Genomic DNA, 20,517 nt, shown 5'->3' on the forward strand with positions numbered 1-20,517 from the left:
GATATTCTGTCCTCATACAGAGTGGTTGCGGACCTGCCACCCCTCTGCCTTCCAGTGCCCTAACTACTGAGTGGCCCCTGCCCACACTGCATAGGAGTCGGTATAGATGGTCTGGGCTCCTGCCTCCGCTGCCAACGGGACCACTTCCAGTGCTGCCTCCTGGACAGAACCTTGGATCAGTTTCCAGAGGGTGCAGCCAGCTTGGGGCTCAACGGTTCCAGCTTTGCCCTGCCAAACCCCTCCCGTTTTACGGGCAGAGCAGTCAGTAGAACAGACACCCTCCTGTTCCCCAATCACAGTACCTGGGCAAGACACCGGGGATGCCTCAGCAATGGGGGTAGCTGGGGCCCAATCCTGACCCCCCTACAGCAGCCTGCACTAACTCGGTCAAGCACCCCGGGTTTGTGGTCCCAGCATCTTCCACGTGATGGTGAATATAGAGCGCTTTGGGTGACGCCCGGAGGGGTAGGATTGCCACTCAGTATCGGCTTAATAAATGGGAGTGGGCCTTTAAGGTCACTGAACGGCTGTCTGTGGTACCCTCTGTGTCTAGCAAGGCAACCTAAGAGGCTAAGGGATTTTCTCATAAAGAGCATTCCGGGAGCTGGGTGCTTTGCCAGCTACATGATCTGAATTGGATTGGGTGTTCCCCAGGTGTCCCTGTGTCCTCTTGCCACAATCTCCACTGGTAACCTGAGCTGCCAACACCCACATGTAGTACAAAGGGAGGGGTGTATGGGGCCAAGTGATTGGTACGCCAGGATCTGCTCTATCAAGAGGGAGAGGGCTTCCTGGTATATCTCCCCTTATTCCCACTGGCTGCGTTCTTTCAAAATATTATGAAGGGGCCGAGAAATGGCACTAAACCCCGTGACAGGTGCCTTCCAAAATCTCAGTGTCCCTGGCACCTGTTGGAAGCCCTTCTTTGAGGTAGGGGGAGGAAGGTCCTTCAAAGGAGTCAAATCTCCTGGGGTATCGAGCGGTGGCCTGCCAACCAGCAGACACCTAGGAGACTTCTTGGGCTGGGCCCTGCCTGTTTTTCCTCCAGGACCTGCAGTCCTAATGATTCTAGGTGATGGAGGATCTTGTCCCTTATCGCCCTGACTTCTTCCTCTGAGGTTCCCCCTAACAGGATGTCATCTATCACAATTCGCAATATCACAATTCCTTCAGGGGGTGGAAGGAGCTTCTGCAGCTCTTGGGCAAACATACAATTTCCCAGAGTAGGGCTGTGGGAGCCGCGTAAGGATATACCGAGCTCCATCCCAGGTAAAGGCAAACTTCTCTTGATCCTGCAAGTGAATGGGGAACATGAAAACCACATCTATAACATCCAGGGTGGCCATCCACACGAACCCCCTGTGTCAATATCTCGGACGATATCTTTGATACTGAGGACTGTTGAGTGAAGAGGCCCCATGGCCTTGTTCGGGTGGCGGTAGTCCACCGTCAAACCACACTCTCCATTTGGCTTCTTAACCGGCCACACTAGGGAGTTATAGGCCAAACCGATAAGGTGTATTACTCCCTTTGTCTCGAGGTCCTTGAGTAGTGCTGCAGTGGGACGCCCAGCTTCGGGGGTGATGTATTACTGGGGAATGTGCACATGGTGAAATGTGGGAAGAGGTGGTGCCATCTGCAGAAGTGCAACCACTGCACCCCTAGTAGGAGGCGCATTAGTGGTCGCTTCTCCAGGTGGTATGCCGATAGCTCACTGCCCCCAATCACCGTCCCAGGTTTCTCCCCAGACTACATCCATCACCCAGATGTTCATAAGGCCAATGCAGGGGCCTCCCGCTTTACTCGTTCATTGGCCAGGACTAATTTGGCTTGGGTGACAGGGATGCTCTACCATTTCCTAGTGATCCCAATTGTGGAAACGTTTCCCATAATTGATGGTTGGCCCCTTAGCCAAGCATCCCTCCTAATCATAGATATCTGGGCCCTGGTGTCTCCCGGGAGGGAGACTTCCTGACAATCATTCACGAGAATGGTCAAACACGGGGAGCACCCGGGCTGCAAGAGGGCCACAGCCACCGTCCTTTGGCCGGGCCCGCCGGATCCCCCTTCTAGTTTCCCTGCTCCGCAGCGGGTGGGGCCATTGGTCTACCTTTCCAAGTGAACAGCTTCAAGATATTGGTGGGCAGCCCATCCAGCTTGTCCACAGGAAAGCCCCGCTTCCTTAACTCCCGCCATACGGCCACCTTTCCTGGGTCCCATCTTCCTGAACTGGCCGACTGTGGGGGTTGGTGGGGGTTCTTTCTAGTAGTCTTCCGAGCCGCCCTCCTCAGCCCCAGCCTTTCTCAATCACGGCTGCCACACACCGGGTATTCGGCACCTCAGGAGACTGGAACAGGGGCTGGTCGCTGTGGACCATATTGGCCAAAGCGCTCCAGGTCTGTACCCCCGTGGCCCTATCTCTCAAGTAGTGGGCTAGAGTGCGCTCGGGCCCTGGGGATGCACCCTTTACTACTGCATGGAGCGAGCCCTCTTGGGCGGGAAGGGACCAAGGGCTAGGTTCCCGACTTCTCTCCCTATCATCCAGAAGCTGATCAATTCCAAGCATCAGAAGATGCCGGTTTAATGTAGTTGGTTTAGCCCAATGGAGGGGGCCTTCCCTGCTCACTCCGGTGGACCATCTGGGCCCAGCGTACCACGAGGGTCCAGAGGGTATGGCCTTGAGCGTGGGTCACATCCACCCCTGGGCCCAAATCTAGGCGGCTGCTTTCCCTCGGACTCACATCCACCTGGCTGGCTCCCGCCTTCCACGCCCTAGCCAGCCAGCCTAACACTGGTTCCCCAGGGTCCCAGGAAAACTCCTTAGAGAGCTGCCTGAGCTCAGGGGCTGTGAAACCAGGAGTCGGGGGGGTGATCTTTCCCTTGGGATTCTGCTCTTCCCTGATAACAGGGGCAGGAGGCCTGGGCCGCCCCTCGGGGCTCTGTGGGGCCCCTCCCAATCCCGTGGGGAAGGGGGCGGTTCCAGTTCTGGTAAGGGATCGGGTTCATTCATCCCTTCCTCGGAGTAATTTTCCCCAAACAGCCGCAGGTACACGACCCGCTTAATCTCCCACTCAGTCAGTGGGCCTTTCTTCTGCTCTTCTAATGTCTTGGCCACCCGGCTGGCCAATTTCTGCTCCAAAAGGGTGGCCTGCTGCACTTTCACCTCCGCCGCTGTCTGCAGTAAGAGGCATTTCGTTTCACTTTCCCTTAGTTTCGCCTCCAGGGCCTCATTCTCCGGCCGCCACCCTCTTTGTTCCCGGGCGGCAGCCTGCAGGGCCATGGCGAGGAGGCCGAGGAGGCGGAAGAGGGCCGTTTTTTCCTTCCTCTTCCTGATTCGAGGAGCCTCCCGCCAATCACAAAACTCCCTCACCAGATTGGCTGGATCATTTGTGGGAGTACAACGCAACAAAGTTAGGAGGCATGTTTCATGCCCACAGTAAGTTTTCAGTCTAGAGGGATCTGATCCGTAGCTGGCATTACCAGCTTTCTTGTCTCACAAGTCCATAACCTTCGTGTTATCCTTGTCTGCTCTCTGTCATTCAACACATATTTTCAATCTGTCACTAAATCCCGTAGGTCCCACCTTCACAGCAGAGCTAAAATCTGCCCTTTCCTCTTCATCTAAACTTAAACTTAACCACGTTAATACAATCACTCATCCTATCCTGCCTGGACTACTGCATCGGCCTCTTTGTTGATATCCCAGCCTCCTATCTCTCCCCACTCCAGTCCATACTTCACTCTGCTGCCCTGATCATTTTTCCACCTAAAAGTTCGGGATATGTCATCCCGCTCCTTAAAAACCTCCAATGGTTGTCCATCCACCTCAGCATCAAACGAAAACTCCTCATCATTATCTTTAAAGCACTCCACCACCTTGTACCTTTTTACCTCACCTTGCTTCTCTCCTTCTATAACCCCAGCTGCACACGCTGCTCCTTTTGTTCTAGCCTTCTGACTGTGCCTCAATCTTGCCTCTCGCACCACTGACCCCTAACCCATGTCCTGCCTCTGGCCTGGAAAACCTTCCCCCTTCAAATCTGACTGACAGTTACTCTCCCTCTCTTCAAAGCCTTATTGAAGGCACATCTCCTCCAAGTAGCTTTCCCACACTAAGCCGCACCTTTTCTCATCTCTCACTCCCTTCTGCATCGCCTGGACTTGCTCCCTTTGCTCTTCCCCACCTCCCAGCCCCACAACACATATACATATTAGTAATTCATTTATTTTTAATTGATGTCTGCCTCCCCAGCTCTAGACAGTAAACTTGTTGTGGGCTGGGAATGTGTCAGTTTCTTTTTGTATTGTACTCACCAAGCACTTAGTACAGTGTTCTGCACACATTAAGCACTCAATAAATATGATTGAATGAATGAATGAATCAATCAATGAATGATCACCTCGAGACAAGTAATAATGTTGGTATTTGTTAAGCGCTTACTATGTGCAAAGCACTGTTCTAAGCGCTGGGGAGATACAAGGTGATCACGTTGTCCCTCATGGGGCTCACAGTCTTCAACCTCATTTTACAGATGAGGTAACTGAGGTCCAGAGAAGTTAAGTGACTTGCCCAAAGTCATACAGCTGACTAGTGGTGGTGCCAGGATTTGAACCCAAGACTCCCAAGCCTGGGCTCTTTCCACTGAGCCACGCTGCTTCTCTGCAGCATGGAGTTTTCCACAGGTTGAGTTTTCTTGTTCCTCTGTGATTACTACTATCAATCATCCCCCTACCTTCCCTTTTTTCCTTTTGTAACTGTGGTTTTGAGGCTCCAAGATGGGATCATCTCATTCTTGCTGTAGTTCAACTGCCATTAATGGCTGTTGCCAATAGCTGTTCTGATCCCATCACTCTGCCTTGTGCTTCATTAACTACTGTGCCATGAACGTGTCTGATTCACCCTGTCTATTCCTTTTCATAAACCACTCACCTATACAATTCAAATAATTTGATTATTTCCTTCCCACCAGCCTCAAATGTCATCCATCTTAACAGAACTATCTAGGGAGTAGGAAAGGGACCTAGGAGAGGATGAAAAGAGTTAGTTAGATCAGTAGAAGGGAGCTAGTTAGAGGTATAAGGGAGTTAGCTTAAGATGAGAAGGAACCTAATAGTTCCACAATGCTTTTCAGGACTGTGTTCTGTGACATGCTAATGAAACATAATTTTTTGAGATGATCCCATTGAACCGTGATTCATGGAATCATCCTACCAGGTCTCTGCAAACTTTATATTAGGAGGTCGCTGGACTTTCTGAGCAGGAGGGTTACAGTGGGGAAGAGGGAGATGGAATTTTGTGTTGAAAGTCATGTAACGTAATCCGGATCCCAGGTCTACAATTGATAATTTGTAGAAGCCAGAGTTAGCTTAAAATACAAATCCTATTAATTCCCAAATTCTTGAAAATTTCCGTGAAGGTAACTAACTGACTCATCTTCCACTGGAGCAAGGGAAACTGTAAATTCTCCAGGGGTTAAGGTGTGGATGGGGAGCAGGCAGTTGGAATTGCATCAGATGACTCAAGGAAAGGCAGAGGTGGGGACGGAGGCAGGTCCATGTAGGATAGTATTTCAACCCATTTGCCTCGAGGTTGATAGGTTTGATAGAGTGCAAAGACAAAGTAGGAGGTCAACAACATGGATGTTACAACTCTGTGGCAGCACTGACCCAGCCAAAAGGGGAAAGGAGTTAGCTAGAATGGAAAAGGAACCTCACTGGTTGAGGAGAGGAAAAGATATGTGGAGAGAAAACTATGAAAGCCTGACATTAAGTTTTCATGAAGGCACGTATCCTCCAAGAGGCCTTCCCTGAATAAGCCCTTCTTTCTTCTTCTCCACTCCCTTCTGTGTTACCTTGACTTGCTTCTTTGCTTCATCACTCCCAGACCCACAGCAAGTATGGATATATCTATAATTTTACTTATTTGTATTAATGTCTGTCACCCCCTCTAGACTATATGCTCACTGAAGCCAGGGAATGTGCCTATTCTATTGTTGTATTGTGCTTTCCCGAGCACTTGTTACAGTGCTTTGCACACAGTAAGCACTCCATAAATACAAGTGACTGATTGACTGACTGACTTCATCATTAATGGTACTTACAGTATGTACTGTGTGCACAGCATTGTACATGAGCACTTGGGAAAGTATCATTCAAAAGAGTTGGTTGACATGTCCCCTGTCCTCACTGAACTTACACTCTAAAGAGGGACAGGTAATAGTGCAAATAAATCATTTATAATATATAACTTAGAGATTGGTTATATATTACCTTAACAAGTACAATTATTATTATTACTTATGATTGTTTTGTCAGAGGCAATATGGCTTAGGGTCAACCATGACTATTCATTCAATAGTATTTATTGAGCAATTACTATGTGCAGAGCACTGTACTAAGCAATTGGAATGAACAAGTTGGCAACAGATAGAGACAGTCCCTGCCGTTTGACGGGCTTACAGTCTAACTGGGGGAGACAGGCAGAAAAGAACAATGGCAATAAATAGGGTCAAGGGGAAGAACATCTCGTAAAAACAATGGCAACTAAATAGAATCAAGGCCATGTACATTTCATTAACAAAATAAATAGGGTAATGAAAATATATACAGTTGAGCAGACAAGTACAGTGCTGAGAGGATGGGAAGGGAGAAGGGGAGAAGCCGAGGGAAATGGGGGGAAAAGAGGGTTTAGCTGAGGAGAGGTGAAGGGGGAGGGGTAGAGGGAGAAGAGGGAGAAGGGGAGCTCAGTCTGGGAAGGCCGCTTGGAAGAGGTGAGTTTTAAGTAGGGTTTTGAAGAGGGGAAGAGAATTAGATTAGGAGAGAGGGCATTCCAGGACCGTGGGAGGACGTGGACCAGGAGTCGACTGCAGGATAGGCGAGACTGAGTGACGGTGAGGAGGTGGGCGGCAGAGGAGTGGGGCGTGCGGGGTGGGCAGTAGAAAGAGAGAAGGCAGGAGAGTTAGGAAGGGGCAAAGTGATAGAGAGTCTTGAAGCCTAGAATGAGGAGTTTTTGTTTGGAGCAGAGGTTGATAGGCAACCACCGGAGGTGTTTAAGAAGGGGAGTGACATACCCAGATCGTTCCTGCAGGAAGATGAGCCGGGCAGCGGAGTGAAGAATAGACTGGAGCGGGGTGAGAGAGGAGGAAGGGAGATCAGAGAGAAGGCTGACAGCAGTCTAGCCGGGATATAACAACAGCCTGTAGCAGAAAGGTAGCCATTTGGGTGGAGAGGAAAGGGCGGATCTTGGCGATATTGTAAAGGTGAAACCAGCAGGTCTTGGTAACGGATAGGATGTGTGGGGTGAACGAGAGAGACGAGTCAAAGATGATACCGAGATTGCGGGCCTGAGAGACGGGAAGGATGGTCGTACCATCCACGGTGATAGGGAAGTCTGGGAGAGGATTGGGCTTGGGAGGGAAGATGAGGAGCTCAGTCTTGTTCATGTTGAGTTTTATGTGGCGGGCCGACATCCAGGTGGAGACATCCTGGAGGCAGGAGGAGATGCGAGCCTGAAGGGAGGAGGAGAGGACAGGGTCAGAGATGTAGATCTGCATGTCATCTGCATAGAGATGGTAGTCAAAGCCAAGAGAGCGAATGAGTTCACCAAGGAAGTGAGTGTAAATGGAGAACAGAAGAGGGCCAAGAACTGACCCTTGAGGAACTACAACATTTAAAGGATGGGAGGGGGAAGAGGCGCCTGCGAAGGAGACCGAGAATGACTGGCCAGAGAGATAAGAGGAGAACCTGGAGAGGATGGAGTCCGTGAAGCCTAGGTGAGATAAGGTGTGGAGGAGGAGGGGATGGTCGACAGTGTCAAAGGCAGCTGACAGGTCAAGGAGGATTAGAATGGAGTAGGAGCCATTGGATTTGGCAAGAAGGAGGTCATGGGTGACGCTTGAGAGAGCAGTTTTGGTAGAGTGGAGGGGACGGAAGCCAGATTGGAGGGGGTCCAGGAGAGAATGGGAATTAAGGTATTCCAAGCAGCGATTGTAGACAACTCATTCTAGGATTTTGGAAAGGAAGGGTAGTAGGGAGATAGGGCCATAACTGGAAGGGGAAGTGGGGTCGAGAGTGGGTTTTTTAGGATGGGGGAGACGTGGGCATGTTCGAAGGCAGAGGGGAAGGAGCCATTGGAGATTGGTTAAAAATAGAAGTTAAGGAAGGGAGGAGGGCAGGGGCGATGTTTTTTATGAGGTGAGCGGGAATGGGGTCCGAGGCGCAGGTGGAGGGGGTGGCACTTGCGAGGATGGAGGAGATCTCCTCTGAGGCTACTGCAGGGAAGGATGGGAAAGTAGGGGAAAGGGTTGGTGGGGGGGAGGGGAGGGAGGGAGAGGTGACTATGGGGAGCTGAGACCTGATTGTGTTGATTTTTGTGATGAAGTAGGTGGCCTGATCATTGGGGTGAGAGATGGGGGAGGGGGAGGAACAGGGGACCTAAGGGAGAGTTAAAGGTCCGGAACAATTTGGGGGGTGACGGGCATGGGTGCCGATGAGGGAGGAGAAGAAGTTTTGCCTGGCGGAGGAGAGGGCAGAGTTAAGGCAGGAAGGGATAAATTTGAAGTGTGTGAGGTCGGCTTGGTGCTTGGACTTTCGCCAGCAGCGCTCAGCAGCTCGAACATAGGAGCGTAGGAGGCAGTGTGATCTGGAGGAAAGATCATAGTTTGGGAATCAGAGTTCCTGGGTTCTAATCCCAGTTCTGGCACTTACCTGCCAGGTCACCTTGGGCAAGTCACTTAACTTGTCTTGCCCTCAGTTTCCCTATCTATAAAATGGAGATTCAATACCTATTCTCCCTCTTTCTTAGACTGTGAACCCATTGAAGAATAGGGATGTTTCAGACCTGATTATCTTATACCTACTCTGGTACATAGTACAGTGCTTGGCATATAGTAAGTACTTTTCAAATACCATTATGATTATTATCAAAGGAGAAGCAGCATGCTCTAGTGAAAAGACCAAGAAGTTTGGAGCCAGGAGATCTAGCTTCTAGTACAACCTCTGTCTCTGGTCTGCTATGTGACCTTGGGCAAGTTGGTTGCCTTCCCTAAATCTCAGTTTATTCAACTGCAAAATAAGGATGATAATAATATCTGTTTCTCCCTACCTTCCAGGGATATTGTGAGGATAAAATGAGATCACTGATCTAAAAATATTTTGGAAAAAATAAAATTGATATACAAAAACAAGGTATCATCATAACACTGCTGGAAATCCACAGTTGCTTTCTTCCTTGTGCATTTTACTATGTTTGAATGTGATGCTCTCATATTTAATTGATACTACCAACTGCAATTTTTGGTTCTTGATATTCTATTTCATAAGGAAGTTTTTCAAATTCTCACTCTATCACCTAGGGTCTTGATCTAATTCAATCTATTTCTGATAACATTTGGCCATATAGCCTATTATAGTTCTTTTGCATCAACTAAAATTAAGTTCAAAGACTTGATATATTTCAAGAAATATATCAGGAACTGAATAATCACTTTCTTGGTAAGTCATAGAAGAATTTAAAATGGCTTATGTAAAAAAAATCACCTAAAAATCATAATAAATGCCAAACAATTTTCCATCAGGGACATTATGCTGATTCCATCTGGGTCAACAAGAGCCTTGGATAAAATGTTTGCTATTGTTCTCTTTGACATGTGTACTATTGTATAAAGATGCACAACTTGATATTCTTAGGGTTCCCTTCTAACACTCTAACTTTCCCTCTAATAGCTCATTTTGGATGTCTTGTCCTCTGATTAATTTACTCAAATATCTCAGTCCATTGCTACTCTAGCTTGTACAAAAGACAGTATGTCCTAGTGGAAAGATCACAGGCCAGGTAGTCAGAAGACCTGGGTTCTAATCCCAGATCCACTACTTGCCTGCTATGAGATCTTGGACAAATCACATAACTTCTTCATGCTTATTTCCTCAGCTGTAAAATGGAGATTCAATACCTCTTCTCCCTCCTACTTAAACTGTAAGTCCCTTGTGGGATGGGGACAATTTCAGATCAAACTGCCTGGTATCTACCCCAGCGACTGGCCAAATCAAGAATTTAACAAATGCCTCAGTTATTATTACTATCTGTTTGGAGAAAATGAGTCCCTTTTCTTTTGGATTATCACCTTCCCTTCTGTCACCATGCCCCATTGCTCGCACTATTTCCCCAGGCTGAAGCCCCCTTTCCCATCCAACAGACCACAGCTCTCTCCTGTGTTTTAAGCTCTCCTTCAATATCACCTCCTCCAGTAAATCTTGGAAAATGAGTCTCATGCCTCTATAGTAGTTTTCCAAGTTTTTCCAAGTTCCTTCTCTACAATGACAGCTCCTTGTGGGCAGAGAGCAGGACTATCAACTCTACTGTATTATAGGTCAACTCTTTTTATTATACTCTTCAAGGTCTTAGTTGCATGTTTTGCACATACTAGGTTCTCGATTAATACCATTGTTTGATTTGTTGCACTCGGTGGGCACTCAATAAATATTATTACCAAATATGATTATCACCACCACCACCACTACAACCACATTCAAATGTCATTAGGGATCACTTTTCTATTTGTGTGCTATTAGGTGAACAATGATAGGCTTCCTAAAATTGAGATCAGAAATTCTCCAACATCATGGGATTTTACAATGGCAATCTCTGCCTTTTGATTTATTGCCCATCTTCTTCCTGATAATTCCCAATATTTCCTTGGACTCTTTGGCTTCCACAGCCAGTGAAGATTTAACAATCTCAATAGCAAGTTGTGATGTGAGAACTAAGAGCCAACCGTATCTTAGTGGCAGCTCGAATTATTTTTCCATAGATACATTACTTAGCATTTGTCCATACTAAAGATCATTTAATGTTTACTCCATTCGTGGGACCACCGAGAATATGTACACATGAAAATGGCATTCACCAAGCGTAAAGTTTAGCATCACCTACAAACTTGGTGATTGCCTTACACATTGCCTCTCCCAGAACATTCATGGATATTTTAAAAATACCTCCTATGGTCTCTTTGGCTTCCAGATAGTTTAAGAGCAAATGCAAGTTTTATTTTTGTTTGGGAAGATTGAATTCACCCTTCTGCCTCTCCCCATGTGGACATCATCCACCTCTGGAAGTTGTTATCATGGAACATTAGCTGGGGTTGGACTGGAATAGAGAATTTGGCCATGATGCTGGACAGAGCATTTCAGATCATCCTCCTTGAGTGTTTCCAATTCTTTCTAGCACAGATGAGCCATTTTGGGTTTCTCTTTAAGGTATTCTGAATTCTGCAATTCTAAAGAAGTCAAGAAAATGCTTTTGAGTGACCTTATTGTCACAATTCTTTTCATTCAAAACTGAACCCAACTACCCAATCAGTGCCTGGATCTCTGCAGGTTACACCTTGCATGTATCTCAGCATTTAGTACCGTGTTTGGCACATAATCAATTAATCAACCACATTTATTGAGTGCTTACGATATGTGGAGAACTGTACTAAGTGTTTGGGAGAGTACAGTACAACAGAATTAACAGACCAGTTCAATGCCCATAACAAGCTTAAAGTCCAGAGGGATAGTCGGGCCTTAATATGAATAAATAATTTATAATATGTAACTTAAATATACATATATAAATCAGTCAGTCAGTTGTATTTATTGAGCACTTACTCTGTGCAGAGCACTCTACTAAGTGCTTGGGAGAGTGCTGAAGGGGGTGGGGCAAACATCAAGTGTACAAAGTTTGACAATTAAAGTGTGTAGACAAATCAGAAAAGAGAGCGATGCAAGGAAAAAAGGGCATAATAGGAGAAGGCTTCCTGCAGGAGATGAGATCTTAGTAAGGCTCTGAAGGTGGAGAGAGTGGTGGTCTAACATATATGGAGGGGGAGGGACCTGGGAGTCAGAAGGATCTGTGTTGTAAACCTGGCTCTGCTACTTGTCTGCTCTGAAATCTTGAGCAAGTGACTTCACTTCTCTGGGCCTCGGTTACTTCATCTGTAAAATGGGGATTGAAACTGTGAGCCCCATGTGGGAGCGAGACTGTGTCCAATCTGATTGCTTGTATCCACCCCAGCTGATAGCATAGTGCTGCATCAGCATCATATCTCTTCTCCCAACCTTCTGTCTTTCCCCACTTCAGTCTGTACTTCACTCTGCTGCCTGGATTATCTTGCTACAGAAAGGTTCTGGGCATTTCAACCTCTTCCTCAAAAATCTCCAACGGTTACCGCCTTTCAACCTCCATATCAAGAAAAAGCTCCTCACTACTGGCTTCGAAGCTCACTCCCACCTTGCCCCTTCTTACCTCACCTCCCTTCTCTCCTTCTACATGCCAGCTCACACACTCCACTCCTCTGATGCTAACCTTCTCACTGTGCTTCGTTCTCACCTGTCCTGCCATTGACCCCTGGCCAATGTCCTACCTCTGGCCTGGAAAGCCCTTCCTCTTTAAATCCACCAAACACTCACACTTCCCCCCTTCAAAGCCCAACTAAAGTCTCCTCCAGAAGGCATTCCCAGACTAAGCCCCTCCTTTTCCTCTGCTCCCCTTCCCCTCCCCATTGCCACAATTTGCTCCTTTTGTTCTATTCCCCCCACCCCCGCAGACTTATGTATAAATGTGTATATTTTTAATTCTATTCATTTATGTTAATGATTTGTTTATATCTACAATTCTATTTATTTATATTGATGTTACTGATGCCTGTTTACTTGTTTTGATGCCAGTCTTCCTGCTTCTACACTGTGCGCCCATTTTGGGCAGAGATTGTCTCTATTTGTTCCTGAATTGTACTTTCTAAGTGCTAAGTACAGTTCTCGGGACACAGTAAGTGCTAAATAAATACAATTGAATGAATGAATGAAATGCTTAACAAATACCCTATAATGATAATAATAATTATAATGTTCGTATTTGTTAAGCACTTACTATGTGCCAAACACTGTTCTAAGCACTGGGGTAGATAAAAGGTTGTCAGGTTGTCCCACGTAGGGCTCACAGTCTAAATCCCCATTTTACAGATAAGGTCACTAAGAAACAAAGAAGTGAAGTGACATGCCCAATGTCACACAGCTGACAATTGGTGGAGCCAGGATTTGAACCCACGACCTCTGACTCCCAGGCCCGTGCTCTTTCCTCTAAGCCACGCTGCTTTGCAAATACTTGAAGGTAGGGTCTAGTGAGATTTGAACTCACGACCCCTGGTTATCATTATTATTATTATTATTATTATGTCTGTTCTTCACCCTTGCTAACCCCACCCAGCCTCAGTCCACTAATGGTAGAACCCCAGAGGGAGGGGACCTCCAGGTATAGAAGAGGCCAGAACTGGCCAGGCTATGGAAGTGCCTTCAGCAGTAAGGCCCATGAGTTTGACATTTTGGCAAATAAAATAAAAGTTAAAAGAATTTAACTTGTCTATATAGCTAAGAAAATGTGAATTCAATCCCTTTCTATTAAAGCTAGACAAGAAAGCTAGACCCAAAAAGCTAGACCCTCCCACCTCCTGACAATTCCATATATGTCCCAGCATTTACCATTTTGTGCCCGTTTTGCTGCCATTCCCCATTTTGCTGAGCTCTCCGGCCTATTCCCCTCACACCAGAGGCCCAAGTTTGCTCCTGTGGGAAAGGCCGCTAACCATCCCAGCTCCCATTTGGCAAACCAGAAGACAAAAAACTGAATCAAAGGGAGGGTGTCTGCAATTCTCCTACCAGTGACCAGATAGATCTGGATAGGATCTATCCAGGGAGGGACTGTAAACCCTCTGGCCCTTCCCCTCCCCTCACACGGGAGTCTAAAATTGAGCCAGAGAGAAGGACTGTTGACCACACCGGCACCCACTCAGCAAGACAAGGGGGAAAAGATTGAGGCAAAGGGAAGGTCTCTGCCACCCCCTGCCCTCCCCCCGGCTCTCTTCACACAGAAAGCCCAAGATGGAGCCAGAGAGTAGGGCCGTGACCACCTAACATCCACTCGGCAAGCCACAGGACGAAAAACTCAAACATAGGGAGGGTCTATCTACCCACTGCCCTTCCCCCTTTTCCTCCCCCTGCTCTCTCCCAAACCTCCTGAGGGAGTCCTGGGATCACCACCTTGAAGGGAAGAGAGGCTGAGCCTTGGCAAAAATCTGGAGGCAAGGACTCAGGCTCTCCTCCACTCAAAGAAGTAGGACAGCAACTCACTAGGAGTTAACACCATGTCAACAATCTCCCAACAAGGACTAAGGACTCGATAGCCCTGCTTGCCTATTCACTAGGCAGATGCTTTAATGACTCACTAACCATGTTCCCCCCAGCAGGGAGCTGCTGAGTCTTCCCCTTCTAGAGGAATCCTCCACAGCCCATTGGGTCTACAGATCATCTGCTGCAACTCAGGACTTTGTTTTATGCCCTAACCCCACCGTGTGCCTTCACTCCTCTTCCTCTGGTCTCCCCTTCACTGTTCCAGCACCCCTCTTCATCCCCCTCCCTACAGGCCAGCCCCCTTCAGTGCTCTCCCATCCAACCCCTCCCCACCCCTCTTCCCCGGCCCATACATGACATTCTGTCCCAGCACTTCCCTTCATTCCCCTCTCCACGCACTGACCCCCACCAGCTCATCCCCATTCAACTCCTTCCTAATAATAATAATAATTGTGGTATTTGTTAAGCACTTACTATATGCCAGGAACTTTTCTAAGTGCTGGAGTGCGTACAAGCAAATAGGGTTGGACACAGCCCCTGTCCCCCAGGGGGCTCTCATTCTTGATCCTCATTTTACAGATGAGGTAACTGAGGCACAGAGAAGTAAAGTGACTTGCCCAAGATCATACAGCCAACAAGTAGCAGGGCCAGCATTAGAACCCATGACTTTCTGATTCCCAGGCCCATGCTCTATATAATACACCAGGAAGCTTCTCCTTCTCCCTGCCCATCCCCACCCCATGCACCCTTCCCACATCCTCAGCCACGTACAGCCTGTAGAACCCCAACTCCATCATGGGGAAGCTTCCCTTTGTTATTGACCTGTCCCTGTTCTGGTCACTATTCCTCCTCGCCATTACTGAAATCTAGCTCTTCCCAGGTGACAAGGTCTCCCCTGCTGCTCTCTCCAGAGGGGGTCTCGTCTTCTCCCATTCCCCCAGATTCACTGTGAAAGGAGAAGGTATTCACTTCCTTTTCATGCCCCAGTGCTGCTTTGGCACCATTCCACCTCCCCCACCCCTTTCTAGCCCTTCCTTCGAAGCCCATGTCATCTGCCTCTACCAGTCACTCATGATTCTGGTAATGGGCTTCTACTGCTCCTTCAGGTCCCACCTCCAACTTCTTTAACAATTTTGATCCCTTTCTCACATTCCTTCTCTCCTCCTTGCCTACACTGATATTTAAAGACTTCAATACCCATATAGATGCTCCTGACGACTCTTCCACTGGCCACCTTCAATCACTCCTCAACTCCACTGACCTCCTGCTCCACCCCACCTCACCCCCTCACCAACCTGGACACACAGTCAATCTCATCATCTCTAGCCACTGCATAATCTCTATCCTCCCAACTCTGAAATCCCCCTATCTGATCACAAATTTCTCAGCTGCGTTCTCTTCCACAATCCCCTCCCAATAAATCTGTACTGTTCACCCATAGAGACTTCCGATCTATTGACCCCATCCAATTTTCACAACTCATCAAGCCCTATTTAGCCTCCATACCCAAGCTACCTTCCATTGATTGCTGCTTTTGACACCACCCTTTTTACTGAACCCATCTCACTCTCACCCCGTCCCTATGTCGATCTCATACCACTAACCCAAGCCCTGGGTCCCCTCTACAGTCTACCTCCTTTGCTCCAGTGCACGAGCCACAGAGTGCTGCTTTCAGGAATCTAGTTATCGGGTCAAATTCATCCCCTTCAAGTTCATCCTTGCCTTCTTTAACTCTACCTTCTCCTCTGCCTGGTAAAATTATTTCTCCCTCCTTACTGACACCCATGCCCATCACCCTCACCAGTTGCTCCCCACATTTAACTCCCTCCTTAATCCCCCTTTTCCCCCTGCCATCCAAATCTACATCTCCTTCCCTGTTCTCTCCCACTCCCTTCAGGCTCATATCTCCTCCTGCCTCCAAGATGTCTCCACCTGGATGTCTGCCCACCACCGAAAATTCAACATGTTCAAAACTGAGTTGCTTATCTTCCCTCCCAAACCCTGTCCTCTTCCTGACTTCCCTGTCACTGTGGACAGTACGACCACCCTTCCTGTCTCTAAATCCCGCAATCTTGGTGTCATCCTTGACTCAGCTCTCTCATTCACCGCACACATCCAATCCATCACCAACACCAGCCGGCCTCACCTTTACAATAAAGCCAAGCTCTGCCCTTTCCTCTCCATCCAAACGGCTATCATACTCGTACAGGCTCTCATAATATCCTGGCTGGATTATTGTGTCAGCCTTCTCTCTGACCTCCCTTCCTCCTTTCTCTCCCCACTCCAGTTTATTTTTTATTCCGCTGCCTGGATCATCTTCCTGCAGAAAAGCTCTGGGCATGTAACTCCCCTTCTTAAAAACCTCCAGTGGTTGCCTATCAACCTCCACATGAAACAAAAACTCCTCACTCTGGGCTTCAAGGCTCTCCATCACCTTGCCCCCTCCTACCTCGCCTCCATTCTCTCTTTCTACTGCCCACTCCGCATGCTCCGCTCCTCTGCCGCTCACCTCCTCACAGTCCCTATCCTACCTATCCCGCCTTCTACCTCTGGCCCACGTCCTACCGCTGTCCTCGAATGCCCTCCCTCCTCACCTCCGCCAAACTAACTCTATTCCCATCTTCAAAGCCCTACTGAGAGCTCACCTCCTTCAAGAGACCTTCCCAGACTGAGCTTCCCCTTTCCCTCTGCTCTCTCTGCTCCTTCTCTGCCCCCACTCCACCCTCTGCTCCCTTACCCTTCCCCCCTTCACCTCCCCTCAGCTAAGCCCCCTTTCTCTCTACTCCTCCCCTTCTCCCTTCCCCCTCCCCTCAGCACTGTGCTCATTTGTATATAATTTTATTACCCTATTAATTTTGTTAATGAGGTGTACATCCCCTTGATTCCATTGTTTGTGATTATGTTGTCTTGTTTTTGTCCATCTGTCTCCCCCAGTAAGTTTGCAAGCCTGTCACTGGGCACGGATTGTCTCTATCTGTTGCCCGGATTGTACATTCCAATCGCTTAGTACAGTGCTCTGCACATAGTGAATCCTATTGAATGAATGAATGAATGAATGAATGAATGAATCCCTGGCCCCCAATGACCTGGCCACCTACCTCTTCAACAAAATTGATAATATCAAGCGTGATCTTCCGAAAATATCCCCTGACTCTCTCCAGTCCCTCCCCTCTACTGCCCCTTCTTCAACTCTTCCTTCTTTCCCATCCATATCTCTAGAGGATATCTCCTGCCATCTCTCAAATCCACCCCCTCCACCTACGCTTCCTACCCCATTCCTTCACTCCTCATCAAAACACTTGGCCCCTCTCTTCTTCCCTCCCTATCATCTTCGACTGCTCACTCTACAGTGGCTTCTTCCCCACTGCTTTTAAACATCCCCATATTTCCCCTATCCTTAAAAAAACCCTTCCTTGACCCCACAGTTCCCTCCAGTTATTGCTCCATCTCCCTCTTACTGATCTTTTCCAAACTCCTTGAGTGAGTTGTCTACACCCACTGTCTCAAATTCCTCTCCTCTAATTCTTTACTGGATGCCCTCCAATCAGATTTGCAACCCCTTCACTCCACTGAAGCCACCCTCTCAAAGGTCACCAATGATCTCCTTCTTGCCAAATCCAACAGCCTCTACTCCATCCTAATCCTCTTCAACCTCTCAGCTGCCTTTGACACTGTCAAAAACTCTCTTCTCCTGGAAATCATTCTCTCCCACAGCTTCAACTATAGTCTCTATGCAGATGACACACAAATTTACATCTCTGCCCCTGGCCTCTCCCCCTCCCTTCAGGCTCGTATCTCCTCCTGCCTCCAGGACATCTCCGCCTGGATGTCTGCCCACCACATAAAACTCAACATGTCCAAAACTGAGCTTCTTATCTTCCCTCCCAAGCCCTGTCCTCTTCCTGACTTCCCTATCACTGTGGATGGCACAACCATCCTTCCCATCTCTCAAGCCCGTAACCTTGGTGTCATCCTTGACTCAGCCCTCTCATTTACCCCATACATCCAATCCGTCATCAAGACCTGCTGGTCTTACCTTTACAATATCACCAAGATCCACCCTTTCCTCTCTATCCAAACAGCTATCTTACTGGTACAGGCTCTTATAATATCCCAGCTGGATTATTGTGTCAGTCTTCTCTCTGACCTCCCTTCCTCCTGTCTCTCCCCGCTCCAGTCTATTCTTCATTACGCTGCCCGGATCATCTTTCTGCAGAAATGCTAAGGGCATGCCACTCCCTTCCTTAAAAGCCTCCCGTGGTTGCCTATCAACCTCCGCACAAAACAAAAACATCTCACTCTAGGGTTCCAAGCTCTCCATCACCTTACCCCCTACTACCTCTCCTCCCTTCTCTCTTTCTACTGCCCACCCCGCATCCTCTGCTCCTCTACCGCTCACCTCCTCACTCTCCCCCGTTCACACCTATCCTGCCATCGACCACTGGCCCACGTCCTCCTGCTGTCCTGGAATGCCCTCCCTCCTCACCTCCGCCATACTAACTCTCTTCCCCTTTTCAAAGCCCTACTGAGAGCTCACCTCCTCCAAGAGGCCTTCTCAGACTGAGCTTCCCCTTTTCCCTCTCTTCCCTCTGCTGCCTCTCTGCCCCCCCTTCACCTCCCCTCAGCTAAGTCCCCTTTCCCCCCCTTTCCCTCTGCTCCTCCTCCCTCCCTTCCCCTTCCCCTCAGCACTGCACTCATTTGCTCATTTGTATATATTTTTATTACCCTATTAATTTTGTTAATGAGGTGTACATCCCCTTGATTCTATTTACTGCTATTGTTTTTGACAGTCGGTCTCCCCCAATTAGACTGTAAGCCTGTCAATTGGCAGGGATTCTCTCTATCTGTTGCCAAACTGTACATTCCAAGCGCTTAGTACAGTGATCTGAACATAGTAAGCACTCAATAAGTACCACTGAATGAATGAATGAAATGTTATACAACCTTGGCTTCACTCACACTGTCCTCTCCTGATTATCCTATGTCTCTGGTCACTCAGTCTCCATTTTCTTTGTGGGCTTATCCTCTGCCTCCTACCCCTTAACAGTAGGCATCCATTAAGGTTCCGTTCTGGATTCCCTTTTTTTCTCCATCTACATCCACTCCGTTGGAAAACTCATTCACTCACACGGCTTCAACTATTCATTCATTCATTCAATAGTATTTATTGAGCGCTTACTATGTGCAGAGCACTGTACTAAACGCTTGGAATGAACAAGTAGGCAACAGATAGAGACACTCCCTGCCGTTTGACGGGCTTACAGTTTAATCGGAGGATAGAGACAGGCAGACAAGAACAATGGCAATAAATAGAGTCAAGGGGAAGAACATCTCGATAAAAACAATGGCAACTAAATAGAATCAGGGTGATGTACATCTCATTAAACAAAATAAAATAAATAGGGTGGTAAAGATATATACAGTCAAGCGGACGAGTACAGTGCTGAGGGGGTGGGGTGGAAGAGGGGGAGGAGGAGAGGGAAGGGGAGAGAAGAGGGTTTAGCTGCGGAGAGGTGAAAGGGGGATAGAGGGAACAGAGGGAAAAGGGGGGGAACTCAGTCTGGGAAGGGGTCTTGGAGAAGGTGAGCTCTAAGTAGGGATTTGAAGAGGGGAAGAGAATTAGATTGTCTTAGGTGAGGAGGGAGGGCATTCCAGGACCGCGGGAGGGCGTGGCCCAGGGGTCGACGGCAGGATAGGTGAGACCGAGGGACTGTGAGGAGGTGGGCGGCAGAGAAGCGGAGCATGCGGGGTGGGCAGTAGAAATAGAGAAGGGAGGAGAGGTAGGAAGGGGCAAAGTGATGGAGAGCCTTGAAGCCTAGAGTGAGGAGATTTTGTTTGGAGCAGAGGTTGATAGGCAACCACTGGAGGTATTTAAGAAGGGGAGTGACATGCCCAGGTCGTTCCTGCAGGAAGATGAGCTGGGAAGCGGAGTGAAGAATAGACTTGAGCGGGGCGAGAGAGGAGGAAGGGAGATCAGAGACAAGGCTGATAAAGTAGTCTTGCCGGGATATAACAAGAGCCTGTAGCAGTAAGGTAGCCATTTGGTTGGAGAGGAAAGGGTGGATCTTGGCAATATTGTAAAGGTGAAACCGGCAGGTCTTGGTAACGGATAGGATGTGTGGGGTGAACGAGAGAGACGAGTCAAAGACAGCACCGAGATTGTGGGCTTGAGAGACGTTAAGGATGGTCGTACCATCCACAGTGATAGGGAAGTCTGGGAGAGGACCGGGCTTGGGAGGGAAGATGAGGAGCTCAATCTTGCTCATGTGGAGTTTTAGGTGGCGGGCCGACATCCAGGTGGAGACATCCTGGAGGCAGGAGGAGATGCGAGCCTGAAGGGAGGGGAAGAGGACA

The sequence above is a fragment of the Ornithorhynchus anatinus genome, chromosome 12, assembly GCF_004115215.2.
Source record: "Ornithorhynchus anatinus isolate Pmale09 chromosome 12, mOrnAna1.pri.v4, whole genome shotgun sequence".
NCBI classification, from domain to species: Eukaryota; Metazoa; Chordata; class Mammalia; order Monotremata; family Ornithorhynchidae; genus Ornithorhynchus; species Ornithorhynchus anatinus.